This window comes from Marmota marmota, unplaced genomic scaffold, assembly GCF_001458135.2.
Source record: "Marmota marmota marmota unplaced genomic scaffold, marMar, whole genome shotgun sequence".
Classification (NCBI taxonomy): domain Eukaryota; kingdom Metazoa; phylum Chordata; class Mammalia; order Rodentia; family Sciuridae; genus Marmota; species Marmota marmota.
The window spans coordinates 26,238,491-26,266,037 of NW_026000174.1; the positions used below are offsets into that span (position 1 = coordinate 26,238,491).

At 44.1% G+C, this 27,547-nt stretch overlaps 1 protein-coding gene across 14 annotated transcripts in view; it reads left to right on the plus strand.

Annotated features, from left to right (window-relative positions):
* The window catches only part of Arntl (aryl hydrocarbon receptor nuclear translocator like), a 99,828-nt gene that overhangs the window by 27,826 nt on the left and 44,455 nt on the right, over positions 1 to 27,547 (plus strand). The window contains exon 3 of one of the 14 annotated variants that reach the window (XM_048788373.1): positions 25,766 to 25,903. The exons of the other annotated variants lie outside the window; for them this stretch is intronic. The gene's annotated coding sequence lies outside the window, so the exon portion shown is untranslated. The remainder of the gene's footprint in view (positions 1 to 25,765; positions 25,904 to 27,547) is intronic. 14 annotated transcript variants of the gene reach the window in all.

A 27,547-nucleotide genomic window follows, 5' to 3' on the forward strand; every position in this document is an offset into this window, starting at 1 on the left:
AGTAGGAACCCATCTAAGTTATTTTGAGCAAAGAAGTAAAACAACTGAGGTGATGTTTTAGAAACATTCACTTGGTAGCTGGGCAAGAGGCATGGGGCTCTGTTAGAAAGCAATAGCAGCAATCCCTACATGAGGACATATGGCTAATAGTAATGAGATTAAATGAACTATAGAAGAGATGTTGTCAAGGAGCAACCAATCGCATTTTCAATCTTTTTAAAGACAGGAGTCAAAGAAGATGAAAATTTAAATTTAGTTGGGTTCACAATGGTATCGTTGACAGAAGTGTGGATGTTGGGGTTGGAAAGGGGTGGTAGATGCATCTGGCTTTAGATGTGTTGAATTAAGGATATCAGGATTGATCCATAGGGAATGTCCAGTAGATAACCACAAATGCAGGATTGAAGCCTAGACTGAGAAGGTGAAGTCTGGATATTCAGATGGAAGCCATAGTTTTAAATAAGTTGTCTCCAAGATGAGCAGAAGGCTGACTCTGGGGAAATGTGCATAACTTCAGGATGGGAGGAAGAGGGTGGAAGAGACCCAGAGGCCCTGGAGGAGAGAGTCTCAAGAATGGAAGAGGTTGGGACAACAGAGACCAGACAGAAGGGATCTGAAGGAAAAGTGCTGAATTTGTGCCTTGAGGACTGTCATGTCATGAGAGGGGAAGAAGCCAGCTTGCATGGGGTCAGACATCACTGAGAGATAAAGAATGGAGATATTTCTAAAATATACCACTCATGGAGATTGGGGAAGTCAAAGAAGGTAGACATGTAAGATTTAAGTGTTTGCATGTCAGAGTGACATTTCTTCCCTTTGGAGGCAGGCAGAACATGCTGTGACCAGTTCTTATTGCCTTCTTTGGAGCCAAGCTATGTTTGGAGTTTGTGTGTACACTGGGCTTGTGATTGTGTTCTTAAGGCTCCCTTTGAGGTGTGGTGTTCATAACTCTGCTACAACTTGCACCATGGAATTTGGCCCATGTTTGGACTTTTGCCATGAGACAAGATGTGATCTGTTGGGTAAATAGTTGCATTTACACAAACTGGAGGAAACAATGGAGTGGACCAAAAATTCATATAAAACTTCTTACTGTAGAGTACTTAAAAGTACAGGGGATTTGAGACAATTCATCAAGTCATTCAATGATGTATCAATTTGTGCTGAGTTTTTCAAGGGTACATTCTGTGGTTTGAATTCTAAGTAGTTTTTGAATTCAGCAGTTGGATACCTAACAGTAAAAGCAATGTGTTAACTGTTGGTATAGTAGGTTAACTGTTGCGGCACTGTTGATGAAACACTCGTTGTGTACCAAGTACAGTGCTAAGTGCTCTGTGTGTGTCATTTTATTTCATCTTTACAATGACCTATGATGGGAGATTTAGTGTTCCCATTTCAGCAGTAAGGAAATCAAGTCATTAAGAGGTTGAATAACTGGCCCAAGGTCACAGGGATTTGAACATAGTTCTATATGACCCCTGGTTTATGGCATTCCCTGTTTTATGTCACCTAAGTCTGGAATATCTCCTCCCACTTACGTAGAGGTAGATCGAGCTCTTCAGGTTAAAAATTGAGAGGCCATAGTGGGTGTTTCCACATCCTAAGAGTCTTTTAAAGGGTGAAAGAAGCCAAAATGTCCTTCAATTTGGTGAAAGTGGAAGATGGGCTTGGACAGCAAATGTCGTTAGAAGGCTTGAGAGGCAGATTCCAACCCTAACTCTATGGCAATTGCAATGTGGTTTTTTGTTTGTTTGTTTGTTTAAATACTTGCTGTTTTTCTAAGCTCATCTCCAACTTCAAGCCTCAGAGGCAAGGTCTTGTTAGGTCGTCTCACTGCATCCCTAGTGCCTAGAGCAGAATTGAACATGGAGTGTGTACGTTCACTAATTTATCTGTTGCTTCTAATGAATCAGGTAACTTAGGACTCGGTGCTCAGCCTTTGTGTGCCAGGCACTGCTCTCAGTTCCGCAGTTGCAGAGGTGACACAGGACCAGGTCTGTTGTCAGGAGGCAGACACCCTAGGTAGATGAGATGTGTAATGTGACCTCAAGCCCACCCCACGGGGGCCAGAGGAGTTGGTGTGGGGTGGAGAGCAATGAGACCCATGGAGCTGGGAGGTGGTCAGGAAAGGCCTCTCTGACCAGTGGAGCCAGACAGCAGCACGCATGTTGGGGGAAACAGGAACCTCTGGAGTGACTACAGCTTTCTCAGCTGAGCCCTCAACTTTTCCTTTTTTCCAACTGTTCCCTCCAAACAGGGCTCCCCCCTGAGGCCTCATCTTTGGCCTTCCTGTGTGGCTTGATCTGCTGTCTTCTGGTTCTCCTCCAACCTCATAGACCCTGACCTCTGAGGCTTGCTTGGCCTGTTCTGTCTTCTTTGTCCTTAGCTTGGTCCCTCTTAGGTCCTCCCTGGTGTTTCCTGGGTGAACTCATCAATTGCTCTCTCTGCCCTGCAGCCTCACTGGCCTGCCTCAGAGTCAGAACCTCACCCAGGACCCGTACCTCAGTCTCCTCCCTGCCCTACCCTAAGTGCCCCCTCTGCCTTGCTCCCCAAGGTGCTGGCCTTGGTCTGTGCCCCTTCAGTTGACTCTACTTCAGGAATCATCCATGACTTGTCCTTCCCCCCGTCTGTCATATTCCACTGAGTACTATGTCCTGAAAAGTCCTTCTTCTGATTTTTTGGAGTCATTTTTCTTTTCTCCCCCAACTCCTTTGTTTAGGATTCATTATTTGAAGATAAATAGATATATACACACTCACATACATATATATATTCATGTATTATATATATATTTGTTGTTGTTGTTGTTTGTTTTTTTACAGTAGCTCCTCCATTGGTCATCCTGCCCATCTTTATCCTCCTTCATTCCACCACACACTCTTGTCAACATGTTGTTTCTAACTCACCTATCTCATCATGGTTTTCTTCTATTTAAGACTCTCTAAGGGCTCCGGTTCTTACAGAATAAAAGCCAAATCCCCTTCTGTGAGCTTTTTTATAACCTGGCTTTTGGCCACCTTCCTCATTCCACTTTTTCCCTAACCCACATTTCCAGCTTCAGCCCAGCCACCAACAGCCATCAGCTCTGGTGGCTTTGCCAGTGCTAGGTCCTCTCCTGGGAACCACCTGACCCCTGCTCCTCATCCAGGTGACTGAGTTCCATTTTCCTCCAGCTCTCCTGTATATTCCTCCCACAACCTGGAGATGACCTTCCTCCTGCCTCCCAGAACACCCTGCAGGGCTGTTACAAAGCACTTATCAGTGTAGCTGTTGACTTTCTTATCTGTAATTCTCAGTAAACTGAGCTCCTTAAGAATGGAGAAAACACACACACACACACACACACACACACACAATCTCTCTGTTCCCAGTGCCAGCCTAGTGCACCTGGCTCAGGAAGTATTTGTTGAAAGAGTGAAGATAGCAAAGTCTGTTTGTACAGCCAAACAACAGATTTAAAATGCAATCAGATACACTTGGATTTGGAAGTTCAGTGGCCATTGAGTTTGATGGGGCTAAACCTCTTCTCATCTTTGAGGGCAGGGCAGGTCATTCTACATTTGTGCTTGTGGCTACCTGTTGTGTCTCCCAGCATGCTGAGACCTCTGGAATGTCACTTCCCTATATTCTTTGCCTCTGACTTCTTAAAAATTTATTTATTTATTTATTGCTCCTATGTTGATAGAATAATAATTGCGATTCAAAATGAAAAATAATCCATCAAGGAATTCTCAGGAATGAGGTCCACCTGCCTTGGTTTTAGACAAATCCAAGATTTCCTAAATTAGCTAAAATATTAATTCTTATCAATCTCTGATAGACCCCCCCTCCCTGCCCCCAACATAGAATGCAGTTTGGGCTGGAGGATCAGGATTCCTAGTTGTCCTCTGAGGCGGGGGACACCAAGGGCATCTTTATCTTTGTTTGGAACCTTTTAAAGTCCACAGTGAATGTGCACTGAGGAGTAGCATGAGTAGGAAGGGGTTCTGATCCAGGGATCCCTGGTCAGTGTCCTCATTTCCCATGGGAGCTAGCACATACACCAAGATTGTGGAAAATAAATTCACATTTTCATTGGAAGCATTCATCTTGGTTGTCTCCTTCACTTCCTGTTCTGCAACAGAACTTGTGCCAAGATCACGGCTTTTATTCAGGGGCTTACAGTAAGCTGGGAAGGCCTTCCAAAAGACTCATCTCATATGGAGGGTCCTGCTGACTAGGAGCCCAGCTTTTCTTGCCTGGAAATTCTTCTGATGCTGCCTTCCCTTGCAAGGGACTTCCCACAGCTGTTTCCTCTGCATAGAAAGCTTTTTCCGGGTTTGCCTGGCTCATACCTGATTACCCCTCAGATCTCAGCTGATTTGGTGGTAGCCTCCCTTGACTTCCCTGATAGGAAGGCCGGGTCTCAGCCTCACCTTCCCAACATGATTACCTGCTGCTGGTGGAATGCTTACTGTCAAAGTGCTTGGTGGTTAACTACTTCATATTAGGGGTTTGGTAGATGATGGTGGGTGGAGGAGTGTTGTTATTATCACAAAGACACCATATGAGAAGACAAGGGCCCCACCCAATGAAATCTCTGGCAAATCAGGGGCTGGTCCCAGGTGCTGGCCTACAGGTGCATGATCTTCACTCATACCCTAAAGACCCTCTGCCACACATCCCAGCAGCCTGTCCTCCTGCACATCCCTAGCGCTCATCACAAAGGTCATCTTATATTTGCATTTATTTGTGTGGTTATTAAAGAATGTTTGTTCCCTGCTGGCAGCCCCTGTAAGTCCTGGGATGATAAGAGTACCCATGACTCTAAGTAGGTGCCCCACAGGGTTGACTGACAGCCTTAGGGAACCACCTACTCACCCATGCTCTTTTATCATGGGAGTCTAGGCAATGGCCATAGAAGAGCCACCCCAGACCCCCACTTCTTGGACTCTCGTGAATGTGTGCCTGGGGATTAACCCTCAGCCTCACTTGGTTCCTGCATCAGGGCTCGCAATGGTAAGGAAACATCTGTGCCATGGTGGGCTCTGTCCTTTCTTCCCACTCCCTTTGCTCTTTTCACTACCCTGCAAGCCCCTTGTTGCCCATCTGTAAGGAAATGGACCCTTTTGTCTCCCAGGACAGAGCCAGCTGCTCCTCCTTTGGTATCTGGACTTTCACACACTCTGAGGATGACTGACAGTGGCGGGTCATAATGACCTTTGTACCTGCCATCCTTGTCCTTCCAGAGCCTGTCAAGATCAGACCAGCCCTGGCCTGTGGTCTCTGTGGCAGGGCAGTTATCTGGACATCCAGGGCTCAGGTCTCTACCGAAGGGGTAAGGGAGAACCAGAAGTAATTTCCTTAGGAGCAGTTGCTCCACGATGCAGTGTGTAGGTGTTTGTGTGTTTATCTTGCATGATGTTTTTACTTGCATCATTTATCACCTTGCTGTATTTCCTTCTCTAATGTGCCACTAGGGATAATAGAAATATAATAGCTCTTGGCTAAATAAATATTTTCTCCTCTCCCAATCCAAGAACACCTTTCCCCACCCCACTCCTGACTTTGGTATCTCAGTGACCTCTTCACCAGCTTTTTGTGCCTATCAGATCCCTGTGACTGTTTAGATCACAATGATGTGAAAACCCTCTCTAGACTCCAGACGACTGGGCAGGGACTGGGCAGCAGGGGGAGCCAGGTTTCCCAGGGCACCTCACCAGGCCACCAGGGCCCTCTAAGGGCAGCCTGGCTGAGCTCCAAATGACTCACCCTGTTTTTGAGTGGGAAAAATAAAAACTTAAAAATGGCTTCTGACCAAGTGGGGAAAGTGGACAATGGGGGAAGGAATGTTAGCTAGGCCCTAAGGACATTTGCCAGCAACAAACTGAGATGGGCTTAAAGCACAGATGCCCCCGAGACATCTCCTTCAAAGGGCACTTGGTTCTGGAGGCAGATCCACTTCAGAACATCAGCTATAGACACCAGCACAGGGCCCAAGGCACATCACCAGGCTCTCTAAGCCCTGGGGGTCCTCATCTGCAAATGAAATAGGAGGAATGACCTTTATTAAGTTTTTGTTTGAAGGAAATGAAAATGTGCTTAGCACCGTGCCTGACATGTAGAAAATACCAAATACCTAGTATCTGTTGTCATCGCTATTGTTTTTAAAAGTATTATTGTTGGTAATAATGTAAGACTGGACAAGAGATAAAGCTTAGGATGCACAGTTAAAAGGCCTAGTGAGTAAGTGAGATGGCAGATAAGGGAAGAGCTTTGTGAATCACAGATTATGTCCAGATATTATTAGCACAAATATATATCTGTTGTTGTTTTGGCTTTGGAAAAAATGGATAATCCCAATTTTATGATGTTGAGTCTAAGTTCTCTGTTGTTTTTCTTTTTTGTTGCTGAGGGAGGTTTGTCAGACAGGCCTTTGTTGGAATCTTTCCCAGTGGCTGTGTGACCCACATTGGTGATCCAGGGTGCCAAATGCCTGGACAGCACCTGGCAGAGAAGAACACTGCAGTGGTTGATGCTATTATTTAAAGATTTTTATGATAAACATTTAATGGGTAATAGTAAGTTTTTATAGGTTCATTGTCAGCAAGTTGGGAGCAGTGGCCTGAGTTACTCTTTACTCTGGAACTGAAAATTTCTGCTGTCACAGTAGGGTGCCATTTGCTGTTGGACATTTGAATTGATTCCAGTTTTTGCCTATTACAAATAAAAATACTATGACCATCCCCACCCCCATACACACACACACACAAAATAAATACACTAAGTTGTGTGCCTGGTATAGGTAAATAAGTGTAAACAGTTTTCTTCCAAATGTAACATAGATTGCTACCATTGTTTTCACAAGTATCTTAGAAATATTTTCTTAAGAACAATTGCTTGACTTTCTTCTTTCTTCTCTCCGTGTAAGACTGGACATTTCCCTGTCCTACCCCATCTTTCTAAGAGTAAAATGAAACAAAATTAGTTATTTAAGAAAAAGTAGATACCCTCAGGCTCAGGTTGAGAACACCCCATTGATGGGATGCATCTGGTCTGCAGATGTATTTTGTTCAGTGTTCATGTGTTCTACAACCTCTGAATTAGCAGCTAACATTTAAAAAATTGGTAGGTTTTGTGTAAAAATCCAGGTTCATAGCTCTTCATGGGAGATTGATCAGTCTGGCATCTCTGGGTCTATCTTCCTGTGGCCACGTTGAAGAGTGGTTCCCTCTGCCTTTGCCCTGCACAGTCTCTTTGTGCCTTGCATGATGGCATGGCCTGTGGGTAATTGAGTTTATAGCCCCTAAGCTACTGTGCATAATAAGTTTCACATTATTTTCATCAGCAACTTTGATCACAGATAGGAAAGTTATTTTACATGTTAAGTTATCATTCATATGATAACCCAAGTTGCCGCAGTATTTTAGGCTTTCTTGGATTTAGTAGGGTTACCTTTCTCCTACTAAATCCAATTTAGTGGAATTTCATCATTAGGAATTCTTTAATCTTTATTAAGGCTTTTATGTCAACACAAAATGTTGGATAATGCAGAATATAAATGTTGATAGCCACTGTTTAAGGGAGGTTGTAAACAAAGTGAATTGCTTTAATCCAATGTGATTTTGAAAAATATTAGACAGTTATTTTTTTTTACATTCTCATTAAATTAGTTATAATTTGGCAAAATGGAAGTAGGTGAGGGATGTGAGATTCTCTTTTCCTTCTGCAGTGTTTCCTTAGACAGACTGGAACCCCTTCCAGCCAGAGAGCAGCCTGCTGTCATGCTCAGAGGGTAGAGCAGCTTCCAACGGGCTCACTCCAGGGGAAGTCTTTAAAAATTGTCATTTTTCCATGAGCTCTTAAGAACTGATAATTATATTTTTATATTTCTTGAACATGCTATAACAATTCAAACAACTCTGAAATGTGTTAACTAAACAAGAAAGCCTTCTGTGACCCCCATTTTCAAATATTCCCCAAAACTAACCACTTTCAAGACTTTGTTGTTTATATATTTCTGGACATGCTCCTGTTCCCCAACTTACACTCTGCCCTTATCCCTAACGTACATGGTTTTACTTTTTTATAAAAATGGAATCTATGCATACTATTCTGTAACTTTCTTTTTACAACTTTAAATTTTTATATTGATATTTCCAAATTGATATGTAAATGTGTATTTTTTTTTTACAGTTGTACTCCAGTTGTAGATGTATTAAGTTTATTTAATCATCCCAGTATTGGTAGACACTGAAGTTGTTTCTGATCTTTTGCCATCACAGCCATGTCTGTTGTAGAAATTTTTGCACATACCTGTGAACTTTTTTGCACAAGATTTTCTATGATATAGATCCTAGAAGAGGGGCTTTTGGCTTAATCCACCTACCATTTAAAATTTGAATCAATATTGCTAAATCACCCTCCAGAAAGGCTGTGCCAATTCCCAGGACTATTGTGGCTTCAAAACATACACAAAAAGAAAGTTTTAAAACTCACAAATATGCCATAAAATGACATTATTTGTCTTAGAGAAACATTCAAAATATATGAATTGGTGGATTTAACTAAATGATTTCATATCTTCACATTAGTGATGGTTATCATCCTGCAAGGTGACAAAAATGTTTCATAAATGTTGTAATCAATTATTAATTACCTAAGGATACCATTTATGCCAAGTAGACTTTGGAAGAATAATAGCCAAATCATGGCTTCCATTTTCCTACCATCACGGATCTGACTGATCCTTCCCAACAAGGCCTGAGCCATCAGCACCTCAGCAGAGTCATCATTGGAAAGGACCTGGGAGGGCCAGACGTTAGGCACAAGAGACCTGGAGAGCAGGGACTCACAAGTAGTGCTGTGTGGCCGAGACAAAGTCTCCTTTACTGAGCTGGTGATGGGGAAAAGAAAGGGAAGTGATGTTTCCAGACTTCCTGTGGCCACTTTTGTTTGCAGCTTTCTCCTAGAAATGCTAACATTTACGTTCATGTTTTCAAAGCTTTCAGGAAGGATCTGAAAATTCTTGGTCAGAGGCCCTTACTGATCTCACATGACTGAGAGCTCCTGGCCTAGGCTTTCTGCTTTTCCACAGAAAGGACAGATGAGAGATGGTTCCTTCATCACTAACTGCATGTGACATTTTGAATTCCATCTTCTCTGGAGGCCTTCTGTCTGCTTCTCTGAGATGGTGTTTGCCCTTTGTTTAGCCACAGCTCCTCAGAACTAACCTTCTTTATGAGGCTGCAGTAGATTTGATGCCTAGATCTTCTGGGTGCTATCAGCTTTGTTCGAACCACACTGGGCATTCTGGTCCAGAGGAAAGGGATTTGGAGTCAGACCCTGGTTCAAATCCTGACTTCATCATTTTCACTAGCAGCGTGACCCTTCGGTTGGTGACCTCACCTCTCTGAGCCTCAGTGCTCCCTTCTACAAAATAGGGACAGTATTTCTACCACAGGAGCAACTGGAGGAATGTTTATATTTGAAAAGGGGTGTTTCAGATGTTCACCACAGAATTAACACTCTATAGTGTGAGTCCTGTCTCAACTTCCTGAAGTACAGAGAAGGGTCTTTCTTCTCTGGGGATTCTCTAAGCTGGTGGCTACTGGCGAGGTCTCTTGGGGTGAGAGGAAGGTTACCCCTTGAGTACTCAATTCATATTCTCAGGAGCTCAGTATTTCATAGAGAAAGCCCAAAAGGCAGAGACAGTGTAGAGAGCACAATAATAGGAATTGATTAATAGGAAAACATTAATCCTCTAGATAGGGTAGGGTGGAAAAGATCATCAAGCGAAGAGGGGATGTTGAGCAGAGAAAATAAACCATAAATAACTAAGAGGTAGTTCTATCCATCAGTGATAAAGGAACATTGTTTTTGTTTTGTTTTTTCTTTTTTTTTTTGTTTTGTTTTGTTGGGTGTTTTTTGTTGTTGTTGTTGTTGTTTTATTTTGTTTTGTTTTGTTTTGTTGTACTGGGGATTGAAGCCAGGGGCGCTTAACCTCAGAGCCACATCTCCAGCCCTTTTTTATATTTTATTTAGAGACTGGGTCTTGCTGAGTTGCTTAGGGCATTGCTAAATTGCTGAGACTGACCTTGAACTCACAATTCTCCTGCCTCAGCCTCCTGCGCCACCAGCAGTAACATTCTTTTTTTATATACATGTTAACTTCTTTTGACTCTTGCCAACACACTGATATATTCAAATTCAGCTCTTCTCTTTTCACTTTCCTTTTTCTCTCACTCTGCTTTTCCCTTCTCCTACCCCGCCTTAAAATACTCAGCAACTAAAAATTTCTTAAAGAATTTCTTTATGCTTCCACTAAGTCCTCAGAGGATGCTATTTTCTCCTACTAAGACTTTACAAGAGCTTGGATATAGCTCTTTTTTCCATTCCTTTTTCTACAGTATACATAAGTTCTTTGCTTGTTCAGTGATGATTAGATGTTTGCTGCATTAGATGTTTGCTGCATGCCAGGCATATATGTCATCCCACTAGTCCTCAGGACATCAGAACAGCTTTGTGAAATGGGCCATGCGTTCTTTTGGATAGATGAGGAAACTGAGGCTTAGGTTAATATACTTATTACACAGTCGTAAGTCAGGGAGCCACAGTTCAATTCCAGGACTCTTTTTCTTATCCTTTGCTGCCTTGCTGAGTGTCCTGCACACAGTAGGTGGGCAACAAACCTTTGTGTAAGTGCATGAGAGAACTTCCATCCACCGGTCAGTGTGATCCATGCTGTTGGTTTTGTAATCCACTAGGTGCAGTGACAGCTGCCTAGTTACCTGAATCACACAGCATCATAGTTAACAAACAAACAAACAAAAAACACTATTTCCCTTTCCTCTCACTTTTATTTGTAAGATATTTGTTAGCAGACAGGTCAGACTGTTAAAATGGTATGCTTTGCTTTGTCTCTGCCCATTAAAAGAATGCAGCCAGTGTTCCAAGCCTCTGTTCTTCTGGTGACATCTCAGTAACCATGGGCAAATCACAGCCCCTCACCAGAACCATGTTTCTATGGTGCAGTGTGGGACCTCATGGTCCACAGGATCTTGCACGCTAGAGGACCCTGTGTCATGGAGTGAGGCTTTGGAATGTGTTGAACGAATGCAGATGTTGGTGACTGGTGGACCTGGCTGTGAATCTGTATTTCCCAACTCTGTGAACTTGGGTGAATCACCTTCCTCTCTGGTACTCCTTGTCCTCATCTGTGAAGGAGGGCTGATAGGCCCTGCTTCCTAGATTGCTCTCCAGATTAAATGAGAAAGGATGCCGGCTTCCTTCCCTCTGCCTCTGACTCCTGGCGTGTTGGTTTTGCACTCAGTGGGTGTTTCTGTAGTTCAAACCCGAAACACCTGCATCAGATGCAGAGCTCATGATGTCCCATCATGCCCTGAGATATCTGCTCAACTCTTAGATTCTCGAAGCTCTTTTTTATTGTTAAGCAGCTCCTCCAGGGAAGATGTCATTCTACCCCATTGAGCTTCATTAGTGCCTCAGTGTGGACGGCGCCTTACTTTTTTTTTTTCACCTTTTTTCTCTTGCAGACAGCAGCTGCAGTGTGAGTCAGTTTGCACATATGTCATTTCTTTCGTTCTTCTTTGCAGAGAGGACGACTCCATTCATTTAGTTATGTTGGCCATGCGCAGGCTTCATGTTAGGTGACATAAGCTAGGCTTACAGCCACTGCCCTAGGCAGGAAAGGGGTAAGTGGCTCAGGTGGCACGTGGGCTGCGCCATCACGGAGATATGCACTAGGCTGCTATGAGAGAAGAGAAGGGGACTCTGGCTGTCTCTTAGGGAGTCAGAGAGAGCCTTATAGAGAAAAGATGATTTTTGAGTGAGTGTTAAAGATGAGGAGCATTCTGCCAGCTGTAGAAGTCCAAGAAGAGCACTCCAAGCAGAAGGGACCACAGGATAGAGGCCAGAGTCCTGGTAAAAGGTGACAACTTGTTACATGTCTGCAGTGGGGGCCAAGCGGTGGAACCCAAGTTGCCACTATGGTGGTCACCCATACACTGACAAGCCCCAGCCTGAGCCTTCTTCTTGAGCCCTCAACTCACAAACCCACTGCCCACTTCACAGCTATACTGCCAGGTGTCACGGGAACGCAGACCCAACATACCTAAGCAGAACTCTTAATTTGTTCTTAAAAAGAAAAAATAACCTTTCTGCTCCACAATTTTCCCCATCTTATGTGACACCACCCAGGCCTGAAATGAAGGCCTCATCAGTGATACTGCTCTTCCTTCATTCCCCCACGCTGCCTGAGTGCAATTCTTGACGACACTCCCTTCACAGCACACCCCAAAAGCTACCGCTCCTCTCCACCTCATATCAACCTCTTGCTCTCGGTGGGTCTCTCCACTTCCCTCTGGCCTCATTCCCCAAAAGGCGAAGCCAGCTTTTCCAAAGAAGAGAAGTGCTTATCACTTTCTTCCTCAGAACTCTAGTGGCTTCCTGGCATCCTTGGAGTAGATTCTGAACTTCTGGCTATGGCTGCCAGCCCCCTTCACGTCTCTGTTTCTCTGTCAGCACTCGCTGCTTTGCTTACTCCACTTCAGCCACTCTGCCTTTCTTGCTGCTCCTCTTTCTTGCCCTGGGCCTTTGCGCTTGCTCTCCTCAGCCTTCATTGCTCTTTCCCGCACATCTTTGCCTGGCTTACCCTCACTCCACTCTGGTCTGCTTAAGTGCTATCTCTCACCTGTCTACCAGAAGCACCCCTCTGTCGCCAACCTCAGCAAACACTCTGTTCTTTTGCCGTGCTTTATTTTTCTTCACTAGCACCAATCACTACCTGACTTTATATTATATACCTGTCCTCTTGTTCACTGTTTAACTTCACTTGGATGTAAATCCACAAGGAGGGGCCTGGTCTTATCCATTGCACACACCACTCCAGAGCCTGAAACTGAGCGTGGCACATAGATGGTGATCATGAAACATTAGATGGGTGATGAACAAATGAATGAGTTAGCGCATGCCTGCGTGCAAGCTAAGACTTTGGGATTTATTCCATAGGCATTGCAAATCTAGTAGACATCTCTCAGGAGGTGAGTGACGTGGTCAGCACTTTTATTTTAGAAAGCCAGCTGGTGGCAGTGCGGGGGCTGGTCTGTGGGAGCGAGGCAGCAGAACTACTTGAGAGGCTGTTAAAATGGTCTAGGAAATTGATGCCGAGCCTGTGCTACAGGAGAGATGAGGGGGAAGATGATAGGACCTGAAGACCTCTTAGTATAACTTGGTGTAGTGATTCCTTTATAAAAACAGCAGGAGGGCTAAGCTGGCCCTACTTGGGACGCTTTTCTCACAAGCAAACATAAGCCCTGGGGTGCATGTCTGTGCAGTGCTATTGGTGCTCCAAGGAGCACTGGGAGCTGCCCTGCAGCCTCCCCCACTCGATCTTTCAAGAAGAGTGGGGTCAAAGTGGTGGAATCAATAAGTGTGGCTCTTCCTCCTGCAGATAGGCCCCTTGATCTTCACATGAAGGAGTTCTTTCTTGTAGCGGCTACATTTCTCCATATTTGACTCCAGAGCTGACTTGCTGTAACAAATTATCCCTGTTTTCTTTTCCTCCTTTCTTTTTTTTTTTAGTCTCTGCCCAGGTTCCAGGCCAGGCTCACTGATAACCAGGGATTCAACATCTGCTTCTCTTAACATGCCCAGAAGCAAGCCTTGCCCCCTGCAGTCCCAGGCAGTCAGGCCATGGGTGCGCACACACTCCTGGTCTGGGCGTGGCCATGCTGTCTAGTGCTGCTTTTTTGAGACTTACTTTCCGGACTTGAATTATTCCTCCTTCTTATAATTTAATCCTTTCCAAGTTTTGATGAAAATCCTTTTGCCTCTGAGTAAATACATTCTTACCCACCTTGCTGAAGTGTTCCTCTGTGTGCCTAATGGGGGGTTTATCATCCCAGTCTCTTAAGCCTTGGTCCAGATGCCAGTGATATTTCCTGAGTCCTGTGAAGTGAAATGCTGTACCTTCTGTATATCAGATGCTCACCTCCCACCTCTCCTCTCCCTTCCAGAGGTCCCTGTGATATAGGGAAGACAGGAGCAGCTGTATTGGAGAGCTTCCTGTGTGCTGGGCACCCTTCACATGTGTTCTGTCTAGTTGCTACAAGTCTGCAGCAGTGAGGATTACTTTCCTTCCTTCCTTCCTTCCTTCCTTCCTTCCTTCCTTCCACAGACGAGGAAGCTGAGGCTGGGCAATGCAGTAGAGCTGAGTAGTTAACAGTATGGACTTAGAGCTGAGCAGACCCAGGTTGAGTCCCAACTAGCTGTGGTCCTTGGGAATGCCACTTAATCTCTTTAACTTTCTTTTTCCAGATCTAGAAAGTGGAGATAATATAGAGAGAGTTTATAGAGCTGCTGTGAAATTTAAATGAAATAGCATATGCTATTTTGTAAGTACCTAAGTGCTTGATTACTGTGTGTTAGACATCATGCTGTCAGTAAATAACGGCATATTGCAGATACAGTTGTCATTGTCATTGTCGTTATCATCACCATCACTGTCTCTGGGCCACATGGCTAGGATTTAGGTGGAGCCCTGCCTGGTTCCAAAGCCTGTATTCTTTTTCCTGTCTCATACTGTTGCTCACAAGTTCCTCTTGCCTAAGACTCTCTGGTCCCCAAGTTGGCTCCCTGTTCTTTTCTGATCAAGCTATTTTTCCCTCTCAAGGCTACCGGCTCAAGCTAAAGCCCAGCAGTTTCTCAGTTCCCTTTAGCTAAATGCCTCTTTTCATTCTCTGGCTGAGCAGTTTCCAGTTGCTGACTATCTGCGCAAGAGCTTTGACCATTTTCTCTGTCAACACCAACTTGTTTACAGTCAAAGCCAGGGGTCTTCCTGTGTAGCTATGTAGCTGACACCCTAAATAAAACAGGAACAGCAGCAGAAAGGGTTGGTAGATGCTTCTAGTCTTTGGGGGTCACAGATCTCTGTGAGTCTGGAGAAATTTATAGATCCTCTCCCCAGGAAAAATGCACATGACAAATACTCACAAGCCCAACCCTTGTCATGAAATATTTACCCTGAAATTCCCCCCAGGGATCACAGATGAAAATTTCTGATCCTGAAAGTTAGGTTATGTGCCCTTTTGTCCTCGTGCTGCTTCTCATTCGCAATCATGCAGCACTTCACATTTCTGTAGGATGCTGGTAGCTGAGGGCTGTCAGGTATCCCAGTAGCATTTAGAAATACCCATTTGATTGATAATATTTTCCATTTGTGTTTATTTCTCATATTTGAGAAATGTATTCACACAGTAGAAGTTCCCTGGCCATTTGGATGAGATGCACCTGCTGACTTGCACATAAACTTAAGCCATAGCCTGCATCTACCAGAGAGATGGAGTAGAGTTTTTTGGCCCCAAACATCAGACTGAAAGGACTGTTATTTGGATTTATAGATTATAAAGGGGGATAAACTTAGCTTCCACAGAATTTAATGTTCTCAATTCAGGTAAATATAAATATCTGCTTTCTAATTTATACATTTTTGAAATCTTAATTTTAAAAAGAGTATTTTCTCTCTCTCTCTCTCTCTCTCTCTCTCTCTCTCTCTCACCAGGGATTGAACCCGGGGGTGCTTAACCATATTCCCAGTCCTTTTTTGTTTGTTGGTTATTTTGAGACAGTGTCTTGCTAAATTGCTTAAGGTCTTGCTAAGTTGCTGAAGCTGCCTTTGAACTTGCAATCCTCCTGCCTCAGCCTCCCAAGCTGCTGGGATTACAGGTGTGCACCACCATACCCTGCCCTTTGTTCGTTTGTTTGTTCGTTCATTCCTTCCTTCCTTCCTTCCTTCCTTCCATTCTTCCAGTTTTCAAGGTATAGGTTTTGGAGAAGACAGATTCGAAGCACCTTAATTCCTCAATCTCAAACTTGTTCATAGGTCTCTCCTTAGAACCTTTCCATTGAACCATGGAATACGCCTGCTTTTTCTAACAGTAACAGCAATAACAAATGTTATTGCCCCATAAAAGAAGGCCCCAGAATCCTTTCTTTTGCTCTGCTAGGGTGCCAGTACTTTCCATAGGAGATGGGGCTAGATTTTTATTGTAGAAACTGGATATATTATATAAAATAGATCATTTGATGCAAAGCTCTTTATTTCTTTATTATTATTTATTTGGTGCTGGGGGTTGAACCCAGGGATGCTTTACCATTGAGTCACCTCCTCAGCCCTTTCTATTTTTTATTTTGAAACAGGGTCTCGCTAAGTCGCTTAGGGCCTCACTAAGTTACTGAGGCTAGCCTTACTATCCTCCTGCCTCAGCCTTCTGAATTGCTGGGATTACAGACGTGTGCTACTGTATCTGACTACAAAGCTCTTCATGATGAACAAATTTTCCTCCAAAGGTTTTCTTCTTTGCCTTTTCTGAATTATAAGAGCAATGGATGCTCATTACAAAGCCAGGATTAATACTCTTAATGTCTAGTTTGAATTCCAGCTTCATCAGTTATTAGATGCCCAATGCTGGGTAAAATACACACCCTTTCCGAGCCCTGATTTTTCTCATAAGATGGGAGTTCCAATAGTTTCACCTCATAGCACTGCAGTGAGGTGGAGAAAACATGTCTGTACATTGCCCCAGAGGTCTGGCATGGATGAGTTTCTTCATGGGCACCTACTGAGCACCTGCTAAGAGCCAGAGACTGTTTCAGTGGCTCTGGAAATAAGTCAAGAACAAGACAGAATTTCTGTTCTTCTGATGCTCACATTCTAATCAGAGCAGACCCAAGTGCACGAGATCATGTCAGTAATCAAGGAATTAAAGTCCAGGGTAATATAGGAGTCATAGGAAACACCACTTTAGATTGGTAAGCCAGGAGGGACCTCCCTGAAGAGGATCAATGCTTTGTCCCCCTCCCCATTTCAAGTATTCCAGGACTCCTGCTTTTAAAAATGCTGCCCAAGTATATTGGTCCCAGTTTTGATTTTGGAAAAATCTGACTCCACAATACACATCAGTTCTCTTTTGGGGGGGGGGGTATTTATTCACTAAGGGGCTTCCCATTCAGAGTTGAGTTCTTGGAGTGTGTCACGTCTCAGGGCCTGTGAAGATCTTGAGTGCTCCTCTTGGACTATTCACCCAGCAAGCCAACAGTGAATGAAGAGCCTCCTGTTGGGAGGGAGAGTGATTTGTTTCTAGCCAGGACCCATTTTGCTCAATGCTGCTTTGAGCATTCTGGTTACTAAGGAGCTGGAAGTGATTTCTCTCTCAGTTCGAATGTGGCACACTGCAATCTCCTGATTATCTGCTTGCAGTTCTTTAAGGGTTTGTTGAGGCCACACAAAAGCTGGGTGGATGGGCAGTCTCAACTTGTGCACTGGCATTTGATCCTAAGAGCTGTAAACCCAACACCCAATGCCAACCACATTTCCCCTCTTGAGGTGTGGTAAGGACTTTTAAACAGCCGTTTCAGCCTGCTGCTTTGAGCAGCGGTAACCCAAGTTGTTTTGTGCAGAAGCTATTTAGAAGGGCAGGCTGCATCCAACTCACCTATCATGTCGATAGTTGACCTACTTTTGTTTGACCTTGATTCGTGCAACACAATTAGAGAAGCTGGTCATAAATGCACTTCTACCAGATTTTAGTTCAACGTGTGACAGCCCGAGATCTTAAACACACACATGACCCAGACAGATGGACAAGGTGGTTAGTTTTTCACTAACCTCTGAATTGTAATTCTATCACAAGGAAAAACCTTAATTTCAAGAACATGGGACAATTATTTGAGACTAGATACGATGCCAAAGCAGCAGGCCTTGGTTCCTTGCTACAGGGCAGCTTAATCAGGAAGTGGCCTAGATGGCTGCCTTTCAAGTAGGTCCTTGCAGTAGCTTGGCAACAGGCACAGGGTCATAATTGGAAGAATTTGGCTCTGAGTATCTGTGGGTGTTTACAGTGCACTATAGGGCAGGGCTTCTCTTATTTATAGAATATTTTGAGCAACAAGCAGCAGAAGGCTGAAAAGCCACTAAATCTCGATTTATTTTTAACAAATTCCATTTTTCCCCTCATCCCAGAAGGAGGACTGAGTTATTAAAAAACAGTAAAAAATACATCATTGCAGAGCATGCCATATCTAATTATGGGGTTGCCAACGTCGGCCTGTAGCCACATTTTAAGGGCTTTGTAAATCAGCCATCCATTCAATCTGCGAACTTATATGACTCCTATTCTTCATTTAGATGTAGAACAAAATCATTGGCAAGTAAGGGCTGATCAGAAAAAGTTCTTCCCGTCTAAATTAGGAGATGGAAGGTATAAATATAGAATAGTGTACTTATGTTCTCAAAGGGAGATAAAATCATTCTTCATTGTCCATTATGCTTAGCTGCACAAACATGCATCCCGGAGCACTGAATACCCACTTTAGGATTCTCACTCATCGCAATGGCAGATCTGTGCCACCCACAGGAGCAGTGTTGTGCTGTCTCGCTGAGCCCAGCCCTGAGTTATTACCCCCGTAGTCAGGAAAAGGCATGAATTTGTGCATTATGCCTGTGTTCTTGTGGTGCATTAGAGCTGGATGAGACTTCTGAGGCCTCTGCTTCAACTCTACCTTACTGAAAGTGGGAAGCTGAGTTTCAGAGATGGAAATATTGCCCAGGGTCTCACAGGGAGTCACTGTGGGGTCGTTTTGGAACAGTGGTCTGTGTTTTCCCTGTGTCCTTGGGAAACAGTGGATTAAACAGATCTTATTTCTACACTTTAGGGGTCCATGGACTCAGAAGACACAGACACTGAGATGGTCCAATAGTGGCCATACCAAAAGTAAACCAAGTTATATGTGTTCAACAGGTTCCTTAAGTGGTAGAGAGGGTGGGAATGGGGAATTTTGTAATCTGTGTGTTGGATACCAAGGCAAAGGTGACATTGGTTGATCTCTGGTCCACTTGGAGAAGTTTTACAATTGCTATTAAGGTCCCTGGTGGGAAAAGGTGCAAAATGTTTGCTGAGTTGGAGGAGGAAGGGAAGTATGGTACGGCAAGTGGTGGGTGGCAGTGAAAATGAGCTGTGGGACTGGATTGTTGAGGGGATTTCCTAGGAAATCAGAAGGGAGGAAAGAACTGGGGCTCAGGCCAGGGGCTGGCAGCCTGAGTTCTATGGAATGCACTGCCCTTTACTGGGATAGTATGTAGGTGGCCTGAGTGATCCTGGTGGCCTTGTTTCTGACTCTGGCAGCCAGTGCTACATGTTAGAGCCAGCATATGAGGTAGAACCTATGTCCCTTTTTGCCCTGGGCTATACATGGTCAAGTTCCCTGGGCCAGAGGGGCTTTGGGTTCTCATTCTCCTCCTGGGGTTTGGAGGGGCAGACTGATCTCAGGAAACCTTCATGGGGGAGGGTGGACTATGGAATCACCTCCTGGTGGTGCTGGAGACCAGTGGTTTTAGAGTTTGTGAGTAGGCCAGGCAGGGGCTGGTCTGGGCCTAAACTAAGGCTATAGCAGTCAGCCGGGAGAGGAGTCAGTGGAAGAGGAATGCTTGCAGGAGAGGAAGAAACAGTGGGATTTGGCTATAGACAGCCAGCCAAACCGAGTGAAGGACAGTGACATGCTGGGACATGAATTGCCACTGCAGGGGAGGTAGGAGGTGGGTATGGAGGAACTGGCACAGTGGCCGATCCAGCAGCTTGGATCCAAAGCTGGGCTTTTGGATTATTGAGTACATTCTCTCTGAGAAGAGGTGTACTTCTTCCTCAGTGAGATCCTAGCCAGTCTGGGCAGTTGTTCTCAAACCTGTCACCAGGCATTTCCAGATGGCAAATAATTAAATGAGTACACAGAATATCCCCAAGGCCATCTCCATGCATGTTTTCCTTCTAATCTTTTGATACTCACAGGCACTTTTGAGTTCTCAAAGTTGAGACTGTATAATTAACAGGGAAGTATATAGGAAATAGTTGGAAAATAGCTTATGAGCTGTAGTTTGGGAATTAAAGTTTTTTCTTGGTTTCAACAAATGTTTTTTGTTGGTAAAATAGTTTCTATTTTCAAATGTATTTTTGTTTTTTTTTAGTTTATAAAAGTAACACGATTTCATGATGGAAAATGCCTGCTTGTTATCCCACCTCTGAACCAATTTTTAGGGAGCAAATTCTCTTTCTCTCTCCCTGCCCCCTACTCCTGGCCTTTTCTCTATGCCCTACTGTCATTTCCTGTGTGCAGCTCGGCCCTAGAGACTTATGTTGGCAAGACCTAGGTCGGGGGTTGTGTCTGTGGTCTGGTGGTAAAGAGGTGGTAAAAGGCCAGAACCCTGATGCTTTGCTGGAGAGGGGTTGGGTTGCCTGTGAACTGGAATGACCCACTGGCTTCCAGCCTGGTCATTTTACACTTGGATTACTGCCATGGCACCCAGCAGGTGCTTGAGAAATGCTTTTGGTTCCTGGAGCCACCACTGCCATCAACAAATGGTATTCTGAGAACATCAAGTAAAAGTCCTGAAGGTTGTGAATGCTAAGACTTGTCCAAAGTCCATCTTCCTTCTTCAGATTGAGCAGCCACACCCTGGCTATCAGCACTTTTTTTCTCTCTTTATCAGAGCAATAGAATGGTCCACTGGGAAGGGGTATCAGGGTTACCTCTTTTGGCCAACCTCCAGTGCAAAAAAGGCCATCTGCTTGGTTCACCACAGCAGCCTCCTAACCCTAGCTGGGTACCTGCACACCAGGCATCCTGCTCCCTCTTTATGGTCATCTCTGACTCTTAGAAAATCTTTCTTTGTTCTAACCATATACCTGCCTCTTGGCATATTTCCTCATTGACCTAGTTCTACCCTTTGTGGCCACACAGAGCAAAGGTCTGTAGGCATGGCCCAATTCTACTTCCAAAGTTTGAAAATAGTGCTTCTGGACCCATGTCTCTTTCTCTTCTCTACTTGCTTTTTCTCCTCCACAGGGCTTATGTTCCCTAGTCCTGCCAATCATTCCTTTTTAAAAAAAAAATTTTTTAAGATGTTGATGGATCTTTATTTTATTCACTTATTTATATGTGGTGCTGAGAATCGAACCCAATGCCTCACACATGCTAGCAAGTGCTCTACCACTGAGCCACAATCCCAGGCCCTGCCAATCATTCTTTATATGACATGGAATCAATATAATCTTAATAACAGGGGAAATTTGCTGTGTGTTTGCCCTGTGCTAGGTACTGTGGTAAGAAGCTCCCTACATGGATTGTCTTCTTTGCTACTCTCAGCCTCCCTATGAGGTGGCTACTGTCATGGTCCTCACTTTATGAGTCAGAACATCAAGACAGGAGCAAGAGATCAGAGCTCATCAGGAAACACACAGGCAAGAGCAGAGACTTGGGCCCAGGCAGTGCAACCCAGAGCTTGTGCTCTTCGCTCTGGTGCTTGAATATGTCACAACCTTTTCTGTGTAGTGCTAAAAATAAGCCCATGCTGCACCAGGCTTGAGCTGGCCCTGCTTTAACTTATTTTGCAAGAAATCATTTGACAGGAGCCTGAGTTGAACCATTTTCCATGAAACCTCTTCAGAGTTTATTTTGACAGAATGGACTACAGGGCAGAGGCCTCTGCACTATAACCAGCAAATGGGCTTATCCTGGCTCTGCCAGGCCCCTCGGGGCTCCTGAAGTGGTGGGATTAGATCAAGGTGACAAATGCAGGCTATTAATATTTTCTTTTCCCGAACAAGATGCCTGATGCAATAGATTTCTTAAAGTTTCTAGTCGTGGCTTTAGGGCCTGAAAGTAGAGGGAGAGAGGTGCCTACGAATTGCAGAACTAGATTGCTTCTTCAAATACTGAATGCAGAATTCAGTCTCACAGAACCACCCCAACCATAATGGGCAGAAGGATGTGCTGAACATCTGCCCTCCAAAGCTGGGATGTAGATGCCAAATGTGATGGCTAGGGCCAGCCCCGCTGAGAATAGGGAAAGATGATTCCTGACTTCTTCCAAATCAGGGATGCGTGGGCCGGAGGACTGAGAAACTGGGATTAAACCATCTTTCTCTTTGTGAGTTGCTTTTCAGATATCATACACCCCAGTCACTATTTTCTAGAAATTTAAGCGGTAAAGTGAGGGACCTGGTCCCTGAGGTATGGGCCCAGACACTTGGAGAAAAATCACCTTGAAGTAATAGAAAAAGCCCTGGATAAAATCTGCCTCTGTCATTACTGAAATGGGGCCCTGAGCAGTGACCTAACCTCCCTGAAATGTTGTGTCTTTATCTGAGAAAAAAATGGGGGTGATAATAACTCCAACCCACAAGGTTGATAGAAAGATTAGGTGAGACCCTGCATGGGTGTAACAGAAAGCACTTGGCACAATGTCTAGCGGTGATAAACATCAGTATTAACAAAGCAATTTCCTTCTTCCTCCACTATTCCTTCTCCTTTCCTATTCCTGCCCGCCACTGATAAACTATAAAGCTTTGGGTAAATATCTTAACCTCTCTGCCTTTTTTGCCTGTAGAAGGCTGACTAAGGCTACTGGTTCTGAGTGAGTATATAGCGCCCTCTACAGGATATCTGGGTGATTGTCACAGTGACCCAGACAGGACTTCTGTACAGGAAAGGATAAGGATGCTAGTAGATGTAATGCTTGGGGAACAAAGAACTTTCTATCTACATAATTGCCTAATGTTCAGTTGACATTCATGTACGTAAAACCCTGTTTGTTGTGATCCCAGCCTGAAATCTGACTCTATTTTACACATAAACAGTTTTTGCATGTTTTGTTGTATACTCAATTTTCCAGGTATACAACTACCAAGTATATGACAACCTATTTGTTATAAAAAGGTGCAGTATTTCACTGTATCATGAATAATGACTTCTGGTGGACAGTGCCCCAACATTTACATATAATCTTATTTTAACCAACTTTAATTCGTTTCTTCTTTGTATAGTTAGGGCATTATATTGTTTGGTTTTGAAGTTATAAGTGTGGGCAAGTTATGTTATTGACCAATTTCATTTTAAGAGAGTGAAAGGCATGTTAAAAATATTCATATGGCATCTTTTGAAAGTATGGGGGAGGGCATATGAGTGTGTTTGTGTGTGTGTGTGTGTGTGCGCGCGCGCGCGTGCGCACATGCATGTGTGTTAGTTTATAAATTAGCTGGAGGAACCTTAAGTCAGACTTGAAATAAAAAGAAATGGTTTTATTTTCCTTAGAGAGATGTTCTTTTACATAAGGATATGTAGTAAATGTCAGAAATTTTAACTGCATCTATTGATTGTCAGAAAAATAAGGTATTCCGCTGTTCCCTGTCCCTTTTAAAAAACACAAACCTAGAGTCTAAAACAGTTTTGTCTTCAGCTTTTTCATCTTTGCCCTCTGTTCTTTTCATCACTCTGCCTGTACATACATATATTTTTAAAACATCCATGTGTAAATTTTTTTTCAGAGAGGTTCCTAAACCAGATGAGTTCCCTGCTCTTTCCTAAGTTTGCTTTGGTTGTTTTGCCTGACACTTGGCCTGAGTCAGCCTGGCTCTGAAAGCTGTAAGCAGGCCTGAAAACCAGGCAGCAATGGGCTTCTCAGGGACCCCCACACCAACTCAAAGGCCAAACCTGGGGGCTGAAGTGGGCCTCCCATAGGCTTTCTGCTCCATGCTTGGGCTTCCACCTGTCCACAAGACCCCAAGGACTCTCCAGGAAAACCAGGGGGTCTGGCATCCAGAAGGATCCCCAGGAGGGAGCAACTGTCACTAGGGGGCTTGCTGCCAGCATGCCTGGCCCAAGCAGCAGTGCTTGGCTCCCCTTGCATGGGCATCTTGTGTAGCCAGTCATCCAGAACCAATCATAGCACCTAAGGACCAACACGTTTTGAATAGACATGAGGGTGATGGCGCCAGTTGTGAAATGTGGCTTTGGTGGTAATGTGTGTGCAGTCAGTATGAAGTCCCTCAATGCTTCTTTTTTTAATATTTATTTTTTAGGTGTAGATGGACACAACACAATGCCTTTGTTTTTATATGGTGCTGAGAATCGAACCCGGGTCCCGCCCGTGCTAGGCGAGCGCTCTACCGCTGAGCCACAATCCCAGCCCTCAATGCTTCTTTTATTATAAATTTGTCAAGGACTTGGTCTAGAATAGCTGGTGTTTGAAGATTTCCCTGTTCTTTGTTATTCATGTCTTTTAAAACTGGTTGTCTTTTGTATGATGTTGATATGGTTACAACAAATTTCAATACTTAATAGAGAGGCTTACAGTTCTGCTGAGTCCAAAAGTGATACATGCTCATTAGGAAAAGTTTGAAATGAATAGTAAAACCAAAAGATGAAAATCAATACTCATTGTCTCAGCCCTAAAGACAGCTACTGTTAACATTTTGGTTTACTTCCTTATAATCCTTTTTGTTTTTGTTAAATTTTATTACATAAATAACTCATGTTCACTTTAGAAAAAGATGGAAAATTGAGGCATGGTAATAAAACAACAGTGACCCATTACACCAATTGGAGACAGTAGTCTTATTCTGGTGAATTTTCTCTTTGTCTTTTTTTCCTGTAGGAATATTGTATACATAATCATGTGTCCTTTTTCACCTAATATTTTTTTTTCAAGAATATCTCCCATCTTGTCCTATATTATTAAGTATAATTTGAGTGGTTATATAGTATTTCATCTTAATATACCCATAATTTATTTGTAAATCCTTTCTAGGGGAACATTTAGATGTTTTTGATTATCCCCTATTACAGTGTTATAAGAAAATTCCTGTATATTCATTGATAAGTATTTGTCAATATAGGTTAATATAGATAGATAGCTATTAAATAAATACTGTGTAACAGGTGGTAACTTTCACATAATATTTAGCTTAATTTTACCCATGAAATTACACTGACAAAAAGGATAAACATTTTTAAAGCTTTTAATAAATAATGCCAAATTTCTTTCAGGAAATTTGTACCAGTTTATATTCTGATTTACAGTGATTGACCTGTACATTTACTAGACCTTCACTAATATTGATTTTAATCTTTAAAATGTAATCTTTGCTAATATCAGCAGTGAAAGTTGCATCTCATTACTTTTTTTTTTTTTTTGAGGGTATTAGAGGCACTTGACCACTGAGTCACATCCCCAGCCCTATTTTGTATGTTATTTAGAGACAGGGTCTCATTGAATTCCTTAGAGCCTTACTTTTGCTGAGGCTGGCTTTGAGCTCGTGATCCTCCTGCCTCAGCCTCTTGAGCCCCTGGGATTACAGGTGTGTGCCACCGCCCCTGGCTTCATTATTACATTTTGATCATGGTGAGGTTGATCCTGTTGTCATATATTTCTTTGTCTTTGTGTTTCATCTTTTGGTGATTTCCTGTTCAAATTCTCTGCTTGTGTTCCACTGAGCATCTGCCTTGTATTGCTTCATGAGAGGTTTGGGTCTGGATTTGGTTGGAGCTTGTTTTCTTGCAGAAAGGATGTCTCTCCTTCCCCTGTACAGAGCTCTGGAGTCCATCAGACCTGGGTTTCAATCCTGTCTCTCCCCATCATGGGCTGAACAATCGCATGTGGTTCCCTGATCTCTCAGAATTAATTCTTCGAGAACTAAATGAAACATCCCTCACCTGCACAAAATAAAAGCCGGGTGTGTGATTTCTGCTGCTACAGTTTTGGTGTTATTTTTGTTGTGACCCTGCACTGAATATTTTTTCAGAAAAAGATTATCTCACACTGTACAACTAAGGTTTGTTCAGATCCTAAAGCCTGTAAAACTTGCCTGCAGTAACCAAAGCTCAGAAAAACGAAGTGAAATCACTTAAGTTTTTATTATTATTATTTCTCATGTAGGAAAAAGATACATGAAAGGAAACAAGCCATTTCCCTTTTATTTAAGAGGAATCTGTAGGACTGTTCCTGGAGTCAGGACACAACTCAGACCAGCATCTTCGACCTGGGACACAGGAAGACCCTGAGACACATCACAAGGTGAATCATCTTGCTCACACTGTGCTTGCCAGGGCAGGCCAGTGGACAAGTCCATTTGAGAAAGGGTTTCAGTAGTTCAGGGTGGAAACAGAAAGCATCATCTGGTTAATCTTTAAGTTATTTCCTTAAACACATCTGCCATATCACCAGTGCTCTGGATCATTCATGTGGTTTTTGCTTCTTTTGGCAGCCTGGCACTGTGGGCAGGAGGGATGGGTGTGAGCCTGCCCTGCCCTCTTTGTCCCACTGGGATAATTTTTCTTTTATTTGCTGAGTCACTGAAGCAACAAAGCATGAGTAGAGACACTCGGCTCTGGAGTTGGGCCTACCTGAGTTCCAAACCCTGTTCTGCCCCCTCCCAGCTGTGCCATCTTGGACAAGTTGCTTCACCTCCCTGACTCATGTCGTTTTCTACACAGAGTTAATAACAGTGTGTTTCCCAGAAGGCCATTTAAGGATGTAATGAGATATGTCTCGGCTAGCACTGTCCTGGGCACCCGTTTGTTGCCCAGTAAGTGGGAAGTGGTCCAAGTTCTGCAACTGCAAAGGGCCAAGTGTCTCCTGTCCACCTCCACTTGGCAGCAGCACAGTCTGCAGTGTGACCCAGACTTCTCACAGCTGTCTCCACCTAGCACATCCCAAACCAGGGGCTCCTGCTTGGATGGTGGAGGACAAAAAGGCCCCTCTTCTCCAGCCATCACGCAGGCTTGCTCCCAGTGAGTGGGTGGATTTTTCACTCCCAGAGGCTGTGCAGTTCACAGACTGGGTGTCACCCCCATGTCTAGACAGTCAGGAAATCCCCATGGTTGTTCCCTCAGCCCACCAGGGCTGCTCAGCCTGACTCCTTACCCCCACATCCCTCCATCAGCACAGCCCCTGCAGGTACATCTGGGATTTAGCCCCTCTCCGCTGGTGCTGAGGCTGAGCTGCATCTCCTCATTCTCTGTGACAGTTGTCTCCTTACTCACCTGCCCCACCTTCATCCACAGGTGTGTGTGCATGCACACACACACACACACACTCACTGTCTCCTCTCACCACAGTAGCAGTCAGACTGAAAACCTGAGTGGGACCAGGTACTCCGCTCAGAGCCCAAGCTGGTCCTCACAGGGCTCTGCCAGGCCCTCCCTGGCCCTGTGACTGCTCCTGCCTCCTCAGCTCTCCCTCTCACCCGTTGCTGTCCCAGGCCTCCGCCCCACTGCCCTCTGCCTGCAAACACCTGCATCTTCCTCTTGCCTCCTCACACATTGCCACCTCGGGACCTTCCTGGTTGTCCTTGTCCCTGTTGCCCAGCACTGTCATTGGTTATTGCCTTGGCTTGCCATCCTCACCAGCATGTGTATCGAATGAGGATAAGGACTTTTGTCCCCCCACCCCATCTCCAGGGCAGCCATGGAGAACAGTGCCTGGCACTTGGTTCTCTCAGCAAATATTTGTTAAGAGATTAGCGAGTGATCGTGGGCCAGCACGCTAACAGTGTCTTCATTATTACAAAATCATCTCAAATTGAAATTTGGCTGCCACACGCAGTTTGTGGTGGAAATTTACTCAAATTACCAACCCTTTCACCACAGACCTGGCACTGGGTTGCTTTAAAACTTGGGGGTAGTGGGACACAAGGTGCCCCCAGTGCTGCTCAGCCCT